This window comes from Lissotriton helveticus, chromosome 4_1 (genome assembly GCF_964261635.1).
Source record: "Lissotriton helveticus chromosome 4_1, aLisHel1.1, whole genome shotgun sequence".
In the NCBI taxonomy this organism is placed as follows: domain Eukaryota; kingdom Metazoa; phylum Chordata; class Amphibia; order Caudata; family Salamandridae; genus Lissotriton; species Lissotriton helveticus.
In genome coordinates this window covers 371,322,850-371,332,539 of record NC_136063.1, presented here as the reverse complement: position 1 = coordinate 371,332,539, position 9,690 = coordinate 371,322,850, and positions in this window count along the sequence as shown.

The following is a 9,690-nucleotide window of genomic DNA, read 5'->3' as shown; positions in this document are numbered from 1 at the left end:
AGGGTTGCTTGGCATGGTACAAGGTGATCACTAGAACTAGTGAGCAGCATATACCAGGCCAACTTCTCACATTCATGCACACCGGAGGGCGGTGTGCCAGGAAAAGAACACTAACCTTGGGATGCCTCACGGCTGGGAGACCTGGCTAGAAGGCCAGAGGGTAAGACCACTCAGATGCCGCACGGCTGGGTGAGGTGGCTTACCGGAGAAAGGGGGGTAGCAAAACGGAGACGGCGCTCGCAGCCCAGCCCCTGCCGGATGGCAGGGCACAATCGGAACCGGAAGGTAGCGAGTTAGGGCCTAGCTCCGGGGACTGACGCTACCCCTCTCCCCCTTTCAAGGGGAGCACAAATCCAACCAAAGGCAAGCAAAGGAGCGATCCGTAAGGGTCGAAGAGACTGAAACAAGCAAACACCAAAATGATGTCTAATTTTACTGTTTGTATCCCAAAAAATAAAACTGCGGCCAACAAATGACCACAACAAGAGAGAATATGTGTCTGTGGTTATTATGGGGTTAGCATGATGGGAACACAGTATGATGGTGTAATGGATGCATAGAGGGGTGGTGGGGGCAAGTGCGAAGGTTATTCTTTTTCCTTGCTAAGACCCGCCTTTGTGAACCCACTGGCTGTTTAATGTGCCCTGCGATTGCTTCGTGACTCAGATGGGCCAGTTTCAATTTATTTTACTGTCAGGCCCTAGCTTTGATTACTTCTGCGTACCTACGCCAACCGCAATTTGTTCTGCATACCTGCGCCAACCGCCATTGGTTCTAGTGAGTCCTCGCACTCCCATCCTGCGTGGCCTGGAATTGTTTTCTCTCAAGCAGCCTTCCCGTTGCGCTGCAGCTTGTGTCGTCACACGGCTGTGGGAGCCGCTGCACCACGTGTTTGGCCTCGCCTGGCATTGTCTTTCCTCGAGCTGCCTCCCCTTTGTGCTTCAGGTTGTGTTGTCACACAGCTGTTGGAGCCACTGCACGAACCTCTTGGCACCTCCTCTCATTGGCTGTTTGGCAGTACGAGCTTTTGTAACACATTCGGGCACCATCTTGGTTGCTGATTTCTCTGTGTTTCCACTCGTATGCTGTGTTCAGCATTTTTCTTCGGTGATTGCCAGACCTGTTGTGCGATACTTTTTTCTACACCAGCATCCAGGCTACAGCATCAGTGATCCGCACACCAGCTGTTTGGCACTTCGTGTTTCTTTGCGCATTGGTGATCCACACACCTGCTGTGTGTCACATCGCATCTCTTTACGACCAAGATCTAACCTATTGTGTGGATTTTTCTACACTTTCGGTGATCTGCCCACCTAATTTGCAGATTCTTATTGTTGTCATTTGCACTCCTGCTGCGCTTTTCACACACCTCTGGCAGTTTACTCGTTGTGTGGGCAAATTTGCTTTGCTTTGTTCAAGTTTCTATATTATTTTTTTCTCTCTCTGCACCATGGCTAGTAATTAACCCTGGGCGCAATGCTACGCGACGCCCACGGAGTGTACGTAGTGTTGCCTACTTGGCACTTTGCAAAGTAGGTGTAGTAGGCAACACTACGCACGCTCCGTGGACCCGCCTCCCTCCCGCCCTCTTCTACATACCTAATTTCAGCTAAAAAATACTTGGAAATTATTTATTGTCTCTTTGTCTAATGATTTATGATTGCCTATATCAAATAACTGGGACTGTGTGATAAACTTAAGGTTTATTTCTGACCTTTATCAAGCTTTTTACAGCTCCTTCCCTGCTCACCTCCCCCACCCCGACTTCCAATTTATGGTTGTCGTCCTCACCCACCTAACACCCTTTGACGTTAGCGTGTGTGGCTCTCTTTCGTCGAGCTCTCCTAAATACACTCATTGTCCCCTTAAGCGTTAATTTATTAATGCGCTTAATACATGTCTTTAAGATATGTGCTTTACCTTACTGTTCTCTGTAAGGCTTCTTTCATCATTTTTAGGACATTTCGTGACGCGTTTCAAGGCCATTTCGCGACGCGCTCGCGTTCATCGCGAGCGCGTCTCTCTCCCCTTCTTGTTGCTGTCCCTCCTGAGGAATGAACCCTGGCAGCGGCGGCGTTACGCCCCCCGCCTCCCCAGGTTCATTCCTCACATAGGCGTGCTCGAGCACGTCCGTTGCGCTTCTCCCGATTCTCCCCTCTGCCTGCCGGTCAGCTGTTAGGATCGTCGGAAAGGAAACCCCTTCACATGACATCTAAACGCGCTTGTAAATAAATTAACGCATTTGCTACCTTTCATATTATTAGACTTAAAAAAATATATAAAAAAGAGGGAGATGATTTATTAGACACTAGAAAGAAGGCCTTTTACCTTAAATTAACACAAATATATATTTTGTTTAAATTAATATAAATTACCTATATTAGTTGATTTTATTGTACCTTCTTATCTTCAGTTTAAATTATCAAAAACAATACTTATATATATATTATTTAGAATAAATATAAATACTTATATACTTTATTTAACCATACATTAACTGGGGTTATGTCTGACATGGAATCAGACGATGCGGTTGCTAGCTTCCTTAGCCACACTAGTGATTCTTTTAAGAACTTTCTGAAGAAAGAGAAGAGGTCATGTATGCTGGACACACTTAAAGAGGTGATGTCGCATAAAAGACCATTGTTTAATGATGGCGACACTTCTCGTGATCCAGAATCTGCATACTCTAAAGCTCATAAGAAAGTCAAACACTATGAAGGCACTACTGGAGGTCTTACTACCCCACTTGACCTGGGAGGTCCTAGCACCTCACGCACTATGGGAGGCCATAGCGCCTCAAGAGATATTGGTGCCCCTCGCGGCACAAACAGGATGGGTGTCCCTAGCGGCACAGATTTGGCGGGTGTCCTCAGCGGCACAATTGTTGATAGTGCACGTGTTGACTCTGACTCAAATTCTGATGAAGAAGAAGTCTTCATTGACCCTTATGATGAGTTCGTACTTGACCTTAATGATCACGATCTAGACGACTTAGATCTTAATGCCCTTTCTGAGGTTGACTCTTCCCCTTCCTCTAAAGACGCAATTCTTGATCCCCTTGGTGGAGAGATGTTCTCCCCCAACAACATCTCCCGTCCTAACAGTTCTAGATGGTTCCCACACGAACATGTCGCCAAGTTCGTTACCAAATTGTGGAGGAACTCTCTCTAGAGAGAAACACGTAATACCATGCGCTCAGAATGCCCTAGGCCATGTATCGAAGACAAGGTCTGCCAGACCCCCAATCTCGATCCTGACCTCATAACATTTTTATTTAAATTGGGAAAAATCCCAGAAAAGGCCTTGAAAGGGCCCTTAAGGCTTGTCAAGATCGCCTTCTCGATATTCTTGGACCCCTTACTAGAATACTCGACTTGGCTGAGGAATCACATATTTCAAATTCACCCCTCGACATTAATCTAATTAGGGGCTGGAGTCAGAGGGCGATCGTACTTCTAGGTAATGCCAACTCTGGTCTCAATATCGAGAGAAGAAAATCTATCCTTAATAGGATTAATCCCAAATTAGGTGATCTTGCAGAGAAAGAACCTTCAAGTAAACCCAAAGGTCTCCTCTTCGGAGAGGACATGATTAAGACCATTGGAAAGTATGTTGCAACTTTCACCGCTTTGGATAAAGCCCAGAATAATATGAGACGCGTCTTCCCTAAAACCTTTGTGGACAGGCCGGAAGAAGGGGCCGTTCTTCCGGCCGCGGAAGCTTCCGGCCCTTCTCATCCAGTAGAGGAAGAGGTGCCACTGGTAGCTTCTACCCCTACAACCGACAATTTTATCCACAGAGAGGATGAGGTTCCCGTGGCAGAGGCTTCCCCTCCCGTGGAGCTTCAAGCATCAACACTCAAAGTAAGTGCTTTTACCTCTCCTTCCCCTCCCAGGGTCAGGGGGAGACTCAAAGACTTCTATCATGTTTGGAAAAGATTTACGCAAGACCCGTGGGTCCTCGAGACAGTCCGGGGATTCAGAATAGACTTTGTAGACATCCCATGTCAGACCGTTGCACCCAGACCTCTGGATCTTCCTTTAGAACATCTAGCAATTGTCAAAGAGGAAGTTTCCTCTATGCTCCAGAAAGGTGCCATTATCGAGGTGCCTTTGTCTCAATGAAAATTTGTAAGTACCCTCTTCTTAGTCGAAAAGAAGGACAAAGGTTGGATACCAATGATAAACCTTCGGGAGGTAAACAAATACCTTGTTTATCGACACTTCAAGATGGAGGGCATCCATCTTCTCAGGGATCTTCTCCTTCAGGAAGATTGGATGGTCAAATTGGACTTTAAAGACGCCTATTTTACCATAGCTATAGCAATAGAACATCAACCCTTTCTCTAATTCATTTGGGACGGTCACCTATTTCAGTTTCATGCACTTCCTTTCGGCCTCTCATCCGCCCCTTGGTGCTTCACCAAGGTCATGAGAATGATCGTATCCATCCTGAGAGCAAGAGGTATTCGACTTATTATCTACTTAGAAGACATCCTCATCATGTCTCAAACTCATTCCCAAATATTGGAAGATCTCAAGATCACCATGAACCTCTTACAGGACCTTGGCGTCATTATAAAGCGGGAAAAATGCATTCTTTCTCCTTCCAAATCTCTAGAGTTCCTAGGTTTCACTGTGGATACCTCCAGATGTCTTCTCTTACTCCCCAAAAAGAAAATCGCCAAAATTCGGAAGGAGATCAGGTTTGCTCTGAGACAGCAATCCCTCACTCTCCGACAGTTGGCCAGACTCCTGGGTCTACTTTCTTCTTCGATCCAAGCTATCTTCCCAGGACCCCTCAACTACTGTGCTCTCCAGAGAGTGAAAGCCAATGCCCTCAGGTCCGGTTTATGGTAAGGGGACCTTGTTTCCTTAGATCACCAAGCGAGATTGGAACTCTCTTCATGGCTGGACAATTTGGACGCCTAGAATGGGAGGGCTATCTTCGGTTCGACTCTGGACTTTGTCTTGGAGTCAGACACCAGCCTTCATGGTTGGGGGGCATGTCTCCTGGACGAAGACAGTGGAGGGGTATGGTCTCAGTCAGAGTCATCCCACCATATAAACTTCTTAGAAATGACGGTCGGTCTCTATGCCCTAATGAGTTTCGGACACTCTCTTTAGGGCACATCCGTTCTTTTGAAAATGGACAACGTGTCCGCAGTCTCTTATATCAACCGACTCGGTGGAACGAGGTCTGCGGACCAATCCGATCTGGCAAGGAACTTTGGATGTTCTGTTTGGAACACAAGATTTCTCTGAGGGCAGAATATCTTCCTGGGAAATCGAATCTATCAGCGGATTGGAACTCAAGATTCCTTCAAGACTTCAGTGATTGGAAACTCGACGTGAACGTTTTCAATTCCCTGTCCCTTTTCAGGGGCCCTTTCGATGTGGACCTCTTAGCCAGCTGGTTGACTTTTCAACTCCCTCAGTATTTCAGCTGAATGCCAGACCCGGGCGCTCTGGCTGTGAACGCCTTCCTCCAGTCTTGGGCTCCTCACCGACCTTACACCTTTCCCCCGTTCGCTATGATCCAACGGGTTCTGCAGAAAGTGAGGCAGGAACAGTGCTCACTAATCCTGGTGACCACTTTCTGGCCCTCTCAAGCGTGGTTCCCCACAGCTCTGGAACGTTCTTGCGACATTCCCTTCCTGATTCCTGCAACAAAAGGTCTGCTCATAAACGCAAACGGAGAAGATCACCACCTGGTTCTTTCAGGGAGTTTGAACCTTCTTGCCTGGAAAGTGTCAGGCAATCTAACGAATTGTCGGACTTTCGTCATCTGCTCTCACTCTCCTCGGAGAATCGTGGGCACCAGGAACTCACTACAGATATAATAACATCTGGAGAAAATGGTCTCGTTGGTGCTTGGAGAGGAACTTGGATCCCATGGAGGCACCTATCGTTGATATAGTTAATTTTCTGGTGGAACTTTTCGACAATGGTCTCTCCTATAGACCAATTAATTGTTTTAGATCTGCAATTTCCGCAGGACATTCTCTTGTCAACGGTAAAACGGTAGGTAAGAACGTCATCATTTGTAGAGTTCTTAAAAGTATTAGGCTAAAAAGGCCTCCTCGCCCTAAATACCAATCTGTATGGAATGTTAAACTTCTACTTGACCTTTTTTGCTCTTGGCCTGACAATTCTCTTCTTAATAGGAAATGTTTCTCAATTAAACTTGCCTCTCTCTTGTGCTTAATTTCCTGTCGGAGAGTCTCCGACGTCAAAGCTCTGGATGTCTCTAACAGATGCTATGACATGTTTGGTGTTATATTTGAAATCTTTAGGAGAACTAAAACCATGTCTGACTCTATTTTCTATCCTCGTTTTGATTATTGCAAAAAACTCTGTGTAGTTGATTGCATGAAGGAATACGATTTTAGGATGAAAGACCTTCGTCCTCCTGATGCCAATCAACTTCTTGTTTCTTATGTGAAACCCTTTAAACCCATCTCACCCTGCTCTATTGCCAGGTGGGTTAAATTGGCTATGAACTTTGCTGGTATCGACCTTTCAAAATTTCAAGCTCATTCTCTCAGAAGCGCAATGGCCAGCAAATCATACTGGTCTGGTGGTAAGTTGGATGCTATCCTTAAGGCTGCTGATTGGTCTAATGCCTCTACTTTTGCTCATCATTATTGTAAGCCTATTGAACATGTTTCTAATGTTGTTATTCAAGGCTACCAACATGCATAATGTAGCCTCCTGTCTTGTAATGAAATTGCGATTCTCCTATTAACATGACCAGAGAATCTGGATTTCATTAAAGACACGGAGGCTAACATTATCCCTTCCGTCCCTCCCTTGGACGGAGAATTTATTCGTTGATTTTTTCTTTGTGTTATATTGTTTACATTTGATGTTGCTTTTGTTATCTCATGTTTATGTTTGATGATGCTTTTGTTATCTCATGTTATCCCCTCTTAATGTTCAATATTTATTGGCTACTCTGTTCTTTTCTTTGATGTTCTTCACTTTATTTTCAGATAATTCTAATTGATGGATCTCCATGGATTTTCCTTCACTTCCTTCCTTGTTTCCAACGTTTGCAGCACACTTCTTCCAGATTGCAGCTTGATCCGATGTTTGTTTGCATTTAAAAGAGGCAGCTCTTCTCTGGCTCATGCCTTATATTGTTGCCATGATGTCACTTCATTCTGGTTCTTATTCTTTGTGATGTAAGCGTTTGTTTGTGAGTTGCATTAAAGGATTAATGCATAATGTTAGCCTCCGTGTCTTTAATGAAATCCAGATTCTCTGGTCATGTTAATAGGAGAATCGCAATTCTAAATTATCCTTTTTACTCTGGTGGAATTTAATATGTGATGAACATAGAATTCCTTCAGTATCTCAAGCTTCTATCTATCTAAATATTACATCTGATCTATTATGGCTACTGTTCACTACTTATATGTCTTCACATTCATCTTCCTTATAATTTTCTCTTTTCTATTCAGTCTCTTCTTTTTCTTTTTCTTTCCGTTTATCTATTCCCTTCTTTTTACTATCTCCTTTTCTTTCATATTTCTCCCCCTCTTTCTTTCTTCTTATAATAAAAATCAATACATATTATAGTTTTCCTATTTCTTCAAGTGCACAGCATTCTAATACAAGGTTCAGCTCTATAATTGCTATGTTTTCAATATTAGTAGTTTTAGGAGTATTTGTACAAGTATATGCAATCTTCTGATTCCATATATGTATCTTACTCTTAATAGATCGTATTACTGTAACTTTTTGGTGCATATTTATTCTTCTGAACGAAATATTATATTTGTCTTTCTGTGTTCTTTCTTTTAAATAAAAATTATTTATCTAAAAAAAACATAAAATTAGCAACAACTATGCCTTCATTGTATATCGTACGGCAATAAAGGGTGAGGTAAGATTCTTTTTTCACCCTGAGAGTGAGGGTGAAAATGAAGATCCCGATAGGGACCCAACTCGGCACCTGCATTTTAGAACTGCCGGTGCTGAACACTGGCAGGACCTGGCCCAGTTAAAGCCCTGTGTAAGGCCTCTCAGTAGGGTGCCCCAATGGCATTCGTCAGGGGCCACACCGCCACTCACGTCCTTGTCCCCCATCTTAGCACAGGTTTTCTAGTGACCAGGGCTTGCTCTGTGTGTCTTCCAACTACAGTCATCACTCCGTCATGATCCACAGCCGTGTATTCATATGCAATTAGAACAGTTTACGCCGCGGGCCTCACAGAGCTCTCGCCGATGAAGCTCTGCCCTGTAGTTTGAGCTCCTGAAAAAGACTATTTAACTGTTTTACATGTGTGAGCCAAATCTACACAAATGTGAATAGTTTTTTAATTTCGCCTATTGTAGCTTTGGATACAGACACACAACATTCAGTTATGGTTTCTGTACCTGAGAATGCTGCCAGTGGAATGCTGGTTATGGAAATTCAACCGCTGGTGCTGATATAGGTAAGGTTCTACTGTATGATCATTGAAGTGATGAGAGCACAGCGGTGGCTTCTTGCTTTGTACTTGAAGTGTAATAAATATATATGAAACCTTCCCCTTAGCCACGTTCCTGTTCCTTCTCCATGACATATACTGGCGACGAGATGAGGCCACCGAACAGATCCTCTCACCACGACACATTCCACATATCCATCTTATCCCCTTTGCCAGTAGGTGGGAATGAAAGGTACACAAGTCTGACCCTGACAAACAGCAAGAAATGTTAGGCAATTTGGCGCAAAACTGACTGCATGTACATCTTAGATGCAATATTTTGTGTCCATGTAAGCCTTCAGAAAGATATAACTGCATCAAAAAGGACTGCATGAAGCATTGTCTGTAACCACTAGTATGAGGGAGAAATTATTAAAAATGCTGATCAATAATGTCAACAGTGTTCAAATCGATAAAAGAAATTTCACTGAACACATAATCTACATTTTAGCTCAAAATCATACAGTTCCAGGAATGCAGAAACTTAAAAAGTATTTTAGAAAAACTGATTAACTTGACTGAAGTTATCAACCCAGTAAGGTTACATTGGCAAGATTATTCTTTCAATCTTAGAATGTAAACAACTGTGCTGTGCAGCACAGGTTACCACAGTGGCCACATCTCAGTTGGCATCAATTGCCTCGCTCAGTCATTTACTGAAATATTTCAGTGAACAGATATGCTGCGGAACACATATATATTAGTACTGAGTTAGGGTGATCACCTCCCTTCTGCTCATTACTGACACTGCCTCCAGTCCTGAACTTTTCACCTAAAAATCATTATTTTCAATTGTTAGTCTAAATAGTTCAAGGGATGCATAACAAGACTACAATACTCAGAATGCTCAAGTACATTGCACAAAATTCCAGGACAAGAAACAGTGTCTGTAATGACCTGGAGGGAGGTGGCCCCCCTACTCTAACTTCAAACATCACAATACAATGTTAAAGAGTTGATGGAAAATTGAGGTGCAACTAAGCCACGAAAATCAACAGAACATGAAGAGTGACATATAACAACAATTTCAGTAAAGGAGAACACTGAAGGAAAAACAATCCCTTCTCACACAACTACAAGGGGCACTAGAGTCCAAATATATATAGAACTGAGAAGAAATGGCCAGGGGTATCATGTGAGTTAGTGAAACCGGCAAAATGACTTCTAAGATGCACTCAATGACAGTGGGCCAAATATTTAGTGATTTTAAG